The following is a 7,114-nucleotide window of genomic DNA, read 5'->3' as shown; positions in this document are numbered from 1 at the left end:
TTTTGACAAAGCAGATGTAACAATGTATAAACAAATGGTTTATGCAATAAATGTTTCAAAGTTATTACGACAAACAAGATGACATATAAAATAAATCGTTTCAGTAAACTAAAAATGTTTATTGCATGTGCATATGCATCAATAAAAGGCATTGTAACTGCACTTTTGGATATTCCCTTTTACAATCATTTTCCAATTGTATTTTATAAATAGTATACTCCGAAAAGCTATTGTAATTCTAATTTTTGTATATAGTTTTGTATTCATGTAATATTCTCCGCTTTAACCGACGAACACAAAGCCTTCCAGGAAAAATTCCTCGGACAAGTACTTCTGAAAAGTTAGAACTTTACAATACTTTTTCGTTGATGCTTCATCGACTAACCCAATACATCAAAACCCGCATTCGCAAGCGAGACAGGAGAAATAAAAGGCAAGAAATATAAGAATCGATAGTACGATTCGTGATAAACGCCGATCAGAAGAGCCGTACTCAAGGTACGGTTGAACAACGCACTGTAATGAGCTTAAGTAGCGAGTAACTGCAAATCTACGGTGTACGGTGCATATGGCGCCCGTATAATCACTAACCAGCCGTGCTGCAGGAATTTCCGGCCGTTTAGTCGTGTGTCATAACGTAACGAGTGAGAGTGCGTATCTGAGACGGCTACGGGAGTTTACCAACCCTCCGGACTGCGTACATTACTCCAAATACGCACCTGATAATCGCCCTAAACTCCTAGCATATCGATACAGGTGCTCATACGCAGGCACACGTACACACACGTGCGCGAGCGCGTGCATCTCACTGTTAACGCACGTACACGTTGCAGCGTCTCCGTACATGCCCGAAGATAAGGGCACGAATCTCCGTGCTTAATGCCGCACTAATTAGAGAAGCTGATAGCAGCAGGGATACAAGATCATTAATTGGCCTACTAATCCGGGCACGGAACTTTTCGCGACGCGTTTTCGATCCCGGACGCCGATAACACCACGTTTTCCCGATAAAGCGCGTCTCCCCTTATCGCTGTAGGAGAGCAAAAATCATTGATAACGGCAAACTAGAAACTCGGGACTGTTGCAGTTCTGGATTGATCGGCGAAGTAAATAAGTCCCGTTGATCGACGTTAAACTTGGCTTTTCGAACGTAACGAGAAACCCGATGCTTTCTACGTGTAGCTTCGATGCAACAATATAATTACGATACTCCCGGCATTCGTATTGTTCTCTGTTTCTCTCTCTGTATTTCTCTCTGTGTCTCTCTCTTCGCCGGGTTGAGTCTGCTATGTAACGCGTTCGTTGTACGCATCGCAAGCGGCCACGTCGTCGCATTAATATTCCTGGTACGATACTCCTCTACCGATGCCGCGCGCGCGGCAGACATTATTTCCACAAACGATGCACTTGTACGCTGTATGTCAAACAGAAGGCGTTTGCGCGGCTTGATTCATCTTTTTCACGCCCGATGCGGCGCGGCTGTAATTTCTCTGCGTCGCGGAAACGTGCTTATCTGATCCGACGATATCCAGCCTGGACGCGAGTATCCGTAGATACGTTACATGAACGACGGCTACCTCGTTTCGACTCGATATCGTGTCTCCCATATCTTTCCTTTATTCTAACGTAATGATGTCATATCGCGACGTTTCATCGGCGGGAAAGCAGGACGGATTAATTGAACGAGCGTCATCGACTTCCTTTTCCCTGCACACGCGTGCGAATCTCTGCTCGGATGAGAGAACGTTTATAATCAATGTTGTTAAAAATTGTAATAAAGCAATGGACGTTTAAGAGTGGGAGTATAATTTAGTAGCATATTCAAAATGACATCTTCATGATCATAAGATGCTCATTATGACTCAGTCTCAAATTCAATGTATAATTAATTGTGAATTAGTATTCGTATTATGTCATATTTGTCTCCGTTCCACGAACCATCGTTTGAGGAATTGATTATTAGTATTCATAGTCACTCGGGGTCCTCGTTTCTCGCGTGGAACGATCATTGACTTGTCAAATAACGACGGTGAAAATTTAATGAGGCTCTTACTTTTTTATATCTTTACATCCGGAGTTATTAACCCCGAGGTTGCGAGTTATCTCATCACGTGTATTTAGGAAGGCACATTTCGTCGTCAAATAATTCTTGATTACAAATTTCACATTCGTCTATTCATTATCAGCTAGAAGTTATTTCCAAAATATAAAGAAGGCAAATGTTTATTAAAACACTTCTTTTTCGGCAACATCCGGCGAGTATGCTAAAATGTTTGCGTCGATTATATGCGCGCCAACTTTCGTTTATGAGCGAACTGATCCTCAAACGAACGTATACGTAGGAAATACCGTTATATTAAATTCGTAAACTCCGTGAAGCCCCTTTCGCGCGAGTCCCCTGAAAACTTTAGAGGCGGTGGCTTTTTAATCTTGCCTCTGCTAACAAACAGCCGGATTATTATATTTTCAATTAAATCGCACACCGAGCGTCATTTCCATGCCGCCTAATGCACCCGACATGCAGCCGACGCACCGCACGTATGAAAACGCGCTTCGTGAAACGCGCGCTCTTTGCCTACTTATATTATTTTATACATAATATACACAGCAAATGTACGCGCAGCAAAGTGAGACGCATGAAACTATATTTTAATACTGGCAACGTATGTAATGCGAGGGCGATTTATTATTAAGTTCGCAGATCAACTTTAATCCTGGCGCGTTTTCGGAACGATTCGACGGAAACGAACGTTGCGCAACGAGACAATTATACGTCGGACATCCTGGACGTGAACTAACGCGTTGGACGAAAACAGTTGTCCACCAACAATTATTCGGACATGAAGCAGGGCGCTGTTTTTTCTCGATCGCGAAATATTAATGAAACCGGACCCCCGTCGTGGAGCCTTTGCGATCTTGCACAATACGTTCCCATCTCAATGCATGGATCAATGCGCGAGCTGTCGAACCGAAAGATTTTAATTATTACCGTCGGCTATGTGCTCCACGTTCGTATGCTTGCAGGCAGATATAATGACGAAATTAAATAAAATGCCATTTGCGCCATGCGATTAATTATTGAGTCCGGCGGAGCGCGGGGAAAAGGCGCGCGGAAAAAAATATTCGAGAGGAAAGAGCCGCACGCCAGTTAATTACAATTCTATAAACAGCACGTGCACGACTTTTCTATATTTCCAAGGGAAATTCTCGTTATCTGTCATTAAGTATAAATTTGTTATCTCGTAAGTTTATGGGAATTAAGTCGCATTTTCAGTAAATGGTTATTACCATATTTTGTCCACCCCATTATCATAAATAACACAAGACTTACATGAAATCGCTCTCGATTTCTAGAAATCTAAGAATTAAACTTGCAAATTATTTACATGATGTACCTATGATCTTTTTTATAACTTTATTTATTCTTAAATGAAGTATCGATATATCTTGATGTGCAATATTTCCAGGCATTAATTTTTATTATAAATTGATTACTTCTTCATTATCTATTTTTTTTTAATTGAGATCGCTTTCTTAGAATCTTTTCAGAACCTGGAACGTTAAGATCCATCCCTTTTTATCAAAATACGAAAGATAAAAATGCAAAATTGAAAGAAGGACACATAAATAGGTAAAAGATCGACAAGTCACCTCTTATAATACCAACGAAGAATTTGTAAGAATACTTGACATAGAATTGAATAATTTTATCGCAACTCTTTCGTGATCTTGAATAATATTTCCGCGCGCATTCCGTGTTTTATTCAGATTCACCATTTCATCGAATCCGTATCGAGCAACGTCAAGGGTGCAGGCATTCGGAGCCGCGCGAATTATCGTGCGCGTGAATACGCAATTCTACCGGCGGATGCACATCCAGCACTTTATTACACTAATTGCGCACAGCAGCACCCATTTACCAAATTCCGAAGTAAGGATTTTCGCCCCCGTGGTTCGTGGTGCCTTGCTCCCTGTACGCGCGCGCGTGTTGATCGCTTGCGCGTGTTACGCACGCCTACATACTAGAGGGTTACTCGTACACGCGGCGTGTAATTTCACGCTTGCGAACATGCACGCGTTTTGCATACTGCTTGTCACATGGCTGCATATCCCGTGAAATACGGCCGAGATCGCTGCAGTTATGTCACACGCATGTGCAGCACGCCGGGGGGAGAATTGTATCAACTTCCATGTTTACGTGCTGCCCGCAATACGTCATCGGGGGATCGTCGTAAAATATTACGTTTTACGTGGCGATCACGTTGCTGGACCCACCCGCCGGCGCCCGCGTGGCGCGGATTTCTCTTTCAAGGGCGGAATCATTTCTTCACGCGCGCTTTTCCTGGCCGACTTTCGCTGGAAAAGTTCCGCGATTTACTTGATATTGACTTTTCATGAATTCTCTTATTTAGAATTTTGTAAATTTGCCTTTCAACATTGAAGTATGTTTTATCATTAATTATAAGAAACTTTAAATTCCTACTGTAAATAAAATCATTTATATTAAAATGAGAAATTATTTTTAGACGCGTTGTAGATTAAAGTTTTCCTCGCGACTATCTATGTATTAACATAGTCATTTTATGATAATTTGTGCTGTTACGTGGAAATACAAAATATGCGATGCATCGTAATTATAGCACATTCACGTCTCGTCGCCAGCGAAACCTCAAAGAAGCAATTTAACGCGCCGTAGCGAAAGGGTTAGCCATAGAAACTAGCGGTCTCAAGGGTGCTAAACGCCAGGAGCCGGTATGTTGATAGGATCACGCTTCTTGAGTATGCAGATTAACGGTATATGGAATATATCCCTTACGTGTGTCTCATGGTGAACGTGTAACGAACGAGATCCTCGTTCGCGTTATAGTACTTGGGTAAACGTATCTCTCCATACGAGTGTTTCGGTCTCCACGAAGAGTGGACAGCGATCAGTTTGTGATGTACGATTTATCCCCTTCTGCTGTCTCACTTTCTAGAACACAATATGAAAATTCTTACATATTATAGCTATCGGTATCTTACAAGTAAAAGAAAGAACATACGAGAAACGCGTAAAAACTCGGTTCATTTTCCTAACTCGTTTTGTGATCGCAGTTTACATCGCGCGGATGGCATTGCTGCCTTTCCAGAAAGTCCAGAATGCTCCCTTCGTCCGTGTTGCCCATCTTCTCTGTAACTTCCTGTGAATAACCGACTTTACAACTGCGAAACGCACGCGGGCGAATACGCGGTCGCGAATCCTCGCACCTTTCTTCGCGACACGACAACCTCGTCAACGAAGCGGACGAGTATCTCGCTCGTTGTCGAGATACCCTATTGTTAATCACGCTATAGACGAAAACCCGCACGGGACAAAAGCAAAAGGCGGATGCAACCGACGACGACCGCGAGCCAATGTTCTGCTCTTTCTCTCGCTCTTTTTCTCCCTCTTCCTCCCTTGGTTCTCTCCCGATCTCCTTGCGGTTTTCTTTCTGACCTTTCGGAACCGCCACGGGGCTACGAAGATCGTTAACTAAAGTGGGTAATCATACCCACCGGTTTCACGCCAGAGCCAACCGGGCGCTGCCACGGACGATGTACAGGGTGGCCAAATTGAACGCTACCCCGGTATATACCTTAGCCTATTTTCCAGAGTTTGCGCGTGTGCACGCCGTGCTAATACGTCGCTTCTCTCGCCGAGGAAACGTACCTCGCCTTTGCACTTACTTAGCTGTTTTCCGCTTCTCGCCTTCTCTCTCTCTCTCTCTCTCTTGCTGTTTTTCTTTCTCTTTGGCAGGCTTCAGTAGAGCCCGATCGTAACGACTCGCGCGATGTGCGCGAGCCACGGTTTCTTTTGTAGTTAGGCCAGGTCGGTCGCACAACAGCATAGAATCTCTCCCGGGCAGGCGTAATGACGACCGTAACGAGTAACAATTTATGAAGTGGACGGACGCGCGTCCCTGGACCGCGCGCAGCCTCCGCTTGTCTAGCCGCGGAGCGTGCCCGTTCCGCGTATCGCAAATTGATTTGCGGAATTGCCGAAGGCACAGAGGACTCCTCTTATCCGTCCGTGCCGCGGTAGGCATTCCTCCGCTGCTCGGCTCCTTGCACTCGGGCTGACATTTCATACTCTGCGATTATTTGCACTCGGGATCGATCGTAGACACGGACTCCGAAGTATAATTCCGATAAGTCCGATCTTCCGATCCCGCAAAAAGTCGGCACTACCACATCCTATGCCAATTATTCCACTGTTCCCACTGTTCCGATCATGGATCACAGACAGCACGTTAGAATATCTTTTATCAGGATATGTATTTATATAGAATATGTAATCGAAATTCGTTTCCACATCTTTGACGAAGAAAATAAAAATAAACATGAAATACAAAAAATGAACAGGAAATAAATGTCGTTCCATTTATGTATGTACTTTCTGCGCACCGAGCGGGTATAATTTTATTTTATTAATATCTGTGATATTGAAAAATATCCCAAGAATTTATAATATTAATAGTATGTGTGTGTGCGTGTTTTGTCATAAATAGCACAACGAGCAGCACGCTTCACTTACAATCGTTGATTCAGGCGATCGGTACACCCTATATAGAGAAGGCTGGTATCGAAGCATGCATACGCATAGGGAGGCAGGGATATAATTATATGCCTCAAGTCCGCACCTCGAAAATGCCGCCTTGTTAGCAAATCTCGCGAACCGCGCAAACACCTGCCTGATTGTTAATAATTTGCTGAGCTAGAGCCTGTCTGCCATTGCGAGGGCCTCGCTTTTGTAAGGGAGGACGGCCTAACGATCCAACGACGGCGGGACGATAAGAATAAAAAGTCTAGTGTTAACTAATATCAACGTATAATTTAATACCGGTGCCGGAACCGCGTGGCCGCGCGCCACGCCAACTCGAAAAATAAATTCGCTTTCAATCAGGCCGTGCGCGCGAACCTATCAAATTAAATCTCTCATTCGCGAGTTACATTTTTTCACCGCCACGGTGAGGAGCAATTTGCGATAAAGTACCGAGATGCTCACGTCAGATTTCGCGGACGTAAATGACGGGTGCGGTTATTGCGCGCGCAGTTTGCTTTAGCTCTTCAGCAATTTCCATTCCTCCGCTTTTGC

Source organism: Ooceraea biroi, chromosome 11 (genome assembly GCF_003672135.1).
Source record: "Ooceraea biroi isolate clonal line C1 chromosome 11, Obir_v5.4, whole genome shotgun sequence".
Taxonomy (NCBI): Eukaryota; Metazoa; Arthropoda; class Insecta; order Hymenoptera; family Formicidae; genus Ooceraea; species Ooceraea biroi.
This window is presented reverse-complemented; position numbering follows the sequence as displayed.